Genomic DNA, 4,255 nt, shown 5'->3' on the forward strand with positions numbered 1-4,255 from the left:
CCCAAGATGATTTTTTCATCTTGGTAATATGGATAGACTGAGAATTTTCCAAATCTTTTTGTTTCAGTTCCATCTTAATAATTCCATCTCCAGTCAAGTCTTTCCTCACATTAGTATATGCAGTCAAGAGGAACCAAGCTGCCTTTTTCAACACTTCTTAGAAATGTTGTCAACTCAATATCCAATTTCATCACTTCCTAGTTCTACTTTCCACAAAACTAACACAGGACCACGATACACAAAGTTCTCTGCCACTTTATAAGAAGAAATCAACTTTTCTCCATTGTGTAATAACATTAACCTCAATTCTCTTTTTACATATATTTTAGTTTGTTTCAGAAACAGGGTCTCACTCTCTCTCCAGCCCAGGCTGGAGTGCAGTAGCATGACCTAGCTTACTGCAGCCTCGAACTCCTGGGCTCAAGTGATCTGGTGACCTCAGCCTCCCTGGTAGCTATGACTACAGGCATATACCACCAAGCCTAGCTAAATTTTCCTTTTTTCTTTTTTTGTAAGGATGAGGTCTCACTATGTTGCCCAGACTGGTCTTGAACTCCAGGCCTTGGTTGGGCATGGTGGCACACACCTGAAGTCCCAGCTACTTGGGAGGCTGAGGCAGGAGGATCTGTTGAGCTTAGGAGTCGGAGGTGGCAATGAGCTATAATCACGCCACTGCACTCCAGCCTGGGCAACAAATTGAGATCCCCATTTCCAGGAAGGAAGGGAAAGGAGAGGAGGGGAGGGGAGGAAGAAGAGAAGAGAAGGGAAGGGAAAGGGGAAGGAGAAGGGGAAGGGGAAAAGGAAGGGGAAGGGGGAAAATCCAAGCCTCAAGCGATCCTCCCATCTTGGCCATTCAAAGTGCTGCCATAACAGGCATGAGCGACCATGCACAGCCCACTTTCATTTTTGAGGATCCACTCTCATAATCTAACCTAATCCTTATCATATCTCAAAGAAACCATTGCCTAATACTGCCACATCAGGGAAGTGGAAAAATAAATAAAATTTTCTACAAACATTTATTCCATAACAAGTGATTAGTAGCTTTTTATCATTTTCTAAATACTCTTCATGTTAATCCCTTATCAGATATATAATTTGGAAATGGTTTCTCCCATTCTATGGGTTACCCATTTACTCTGTTAATATTGCCTTTTGATGCCAAAGGTCCACAAAGTCCAAATTATTTTTTCCCTTGTGGGTCATGCTTTTGGTGCCAAATCTAGGAAATCGTTGCCAAATTCACTGTAATACAGCTTTTGCCATGTATTTTCATCTAACAGTTATAGATCTAAGATGGACACTCGGGTATTTCGTTCATTTTAACTTCTGTACATGTTAGGTATGGGTACAACATCATCCTGTTGCATGTGGATGTGCATTGCCCAACAGCATCATTCTACAGAAACACTAAGCTATCCCCCATTGAATAGTCAGAGCAGACTTTTCAGAAATTGTTAGACTTTATGTAAATTATTAGACTTTATTAGACTTTCTGTGTTATCTTGTTGCATTGTCTATTTCTGCGTTATTACGCTAGTACCAAACAGTTTTTATTAGTATGGATTTGTAGTAAGTTTTGAAATCAGGAAGTGTGAGTTCACCAACTTTGTTCTGGCTTTTTTTTTTTTTTTTTTGAGACAGAGTCTCGCCCTGTTGCCCAGGCTGGAGTGCAGTGGCATGATCTCAGCTCACTGCAACCTCCACCTCTCAGGCTCAAGTGATTCCCCTGCCTCAGCCTCCTGAGTAGCTGGGATTACAGGTACGCACCACCATGCCCGACTAATTTTTGTATTTTTAGTAGAGATGCGATTTCACCATGTTGGTCAGGCTAGTCTCCAACTCCTGACCTCGTGATCCACCTGCCTCAGCCTCCCAAAGCAGTGGGATTACAGATGTGAGGCACATCTGGCCATTGTTCTGGCTTTTGAAGACTGTTTTGTTCATTCAGAGACCCTTGAGATGTCATATATAAAAAAATAAAAAGTGTTTAAAAATGGCTCCTAAGAAGGAATCAAGTGGTCAAACCTATCCCTAAAAGGCTAGCAGGGGACAAAAAGTGGTATCTCTCAATAAGAAAATACAAACCTAAGATGTTTTGAAAAGTGGTGTTTATCACCTTGGAAAGTTCGTCATAAGGTAAGAACAAACCAAGAAATCACACACTAATGCAGAGAGAAGCTGAAGTTCCTCAAAGTGTTAGAGCTGCCCCTACAGTGGCAAAAATGATCCCTCTAGTTCATGATAAACTAAGGATAAGCATTAAGTGTGTGGCTAGAGGACACGTCACAGAACCACAGCCCTACTGATGGCAATATCATACTTGAAAAAACACTTAGCCAGGCCAAGCGCAGTGGCTCAACTCCTGGAATCCCAGCACTTTGGGAGGCCAAGGCGGGTGGATCACAAGGTCAGGAGTTCGAGATCAGCCTGACCAACATGGTGAAACCCAGTCTCTACTCAAAAGACAGCTGGGTGTGGTGGCGCGCACATGTAATCCCAGCTACTCAGAAGGCTGAGGCAGGAGAATCACTTGAACCCGGGAGGTGGGGGTTGCAGTGAGCCAAGATCACGCCACTGTACTCCAGCCTGGGCGACAGAGCAACACTCCGTCTCAAAAAAAAAAAAAAAGAAGGAAAGAAAGAAAAGAAAAGAAAAAACACTTAGCCTCTATAAGCATCACTGTGAGGGGGCTGAGGAGAGCAAGAGGAAGGAGTTTGAAGCCAGTAAGTTCTGGCTAGGCTAACTATGCAACACAGTGCAGCCCAAGAACTTGAAGACCACAGGAGAATTGGCATTGGCTGATGCCAGGGAAACAACAGCATTCCTAGAAGAGCTCATAAACCAGAAAAAAGACACTACCTTCCAGAGTAAATCTTCTATTGTCATGAATCAGGCATGTTCTAGAAGATGCCCAATGGTACCTTCATACATGAGGGCAGGTACTGGGGTTCAAGGCCTGGAAAGACCACCTTTTTCTGGTGCTGTCAGGCCATGCATTAGTTCATGAGAACAAGCGAGGCTTCGTCTACTGAGCAATCACCAGGTTCTTTAGGACAAAAGCAAAACTTGCTGGCCTGTGTCCTGGCAAGAACATAAGAAGGCTTTCTTCTAGCAATGCTTCACTCCTGATGTGATGGAATACCTCAAAGAGAAGGGACTGCCACTCAAGGTCTTCCTCAGAATTGACAACACTCCAGGCCATCTCTCCAATCTCTTTGTTTTGCCTAAAAGAACATGCAAGTGATACTTCTGCCTCCTAAAACTACATCACTGCTGCGTCACTAGATCAAGGCATCATCAAGTGCATTCAAGTGACTTACATCCACCTGACCTCGGGTGAATTCATGGAGTCTTGATGCTAACCTTGAATGTACCACAGTGGTTTTATTGAAGAGCTTCACAATTACAAATACAATTGTGCTTATTGGGAAGGCTACAGATGCCCTAAAGCCCAGGACAGCCAATACATGTTACAAGCCATCATGGGGTAAGGGAGTCAATGATTTCAAGGACTTCCCCACTATTAATGCAGTTATTAAGAATACGTGAAATGTTGCAAAAAAAAAGTTGGTGGGGAACGCCATCTGAAATGACTGAGGATGACGTTAAGGAACACACCGAAAAGCAAAGAGAAACCCTTACCAGCTAGGAACTTCAAAGTCTGCTGAAATCCACTACAGATGATGATGAGCTAGAAAACTTAGAAGACACAGAGCCATTGATTTGGACACTTGAAAAGTTTGCCACAGTTTTTCAGTAGGCAAAGGTGAAAAAGAGGTACGATCCTCAAAGATCCTACAATGGAACAAAGCTTTCAATCCACCTGAGAAACAACAACATGCCTATAAGCACCACAAGATTTTTTTTTTTAATGAAGCAAAGGAAAAGAAGAACTAGCTTCCTATAACTAAGCATCTACAAAGAAGATGGAACATTCAATGGTTACAGATCTTCAGCCCTCAAGCCAAACAGATCCTAACATTAGTATTACATAGCCTCCTCAAATGAGTCCACATCTATAATCACAAGTTGGTTCTTCCAACATAGATGATAGTCCTGATGGCCTGTCAAGATTCAAGTTAATCTGATGTCTCACTACTTACCCACAATGCCATACATCTAGTCATCTCAACACATCAAAACATTGGGCGCCACAGAATCATCATCATTGTTATAATCACTATACTTGGGTTATCAAGAGAGAAGACCCAGGGTTTTGGTAAGTGTTAACACATTAAACAAAAGCAATATG

This window comes from Pan troglodytes, chromosome 20 (assembly GCF_028858775.2).
Source record: "Pan troglodytes isolate AG18354 chromosome 20, NHGRI_mPanTro3-v2.0_pri, whole genome shotgun sequence".
In the NCBI taxonomy this organism is placed as follows: domain Eukaryota; kingdom Metazoa; phylum Chordata; class Mammalia; order Primates; family Hominidae; genus Pan; species Pan troglodytes.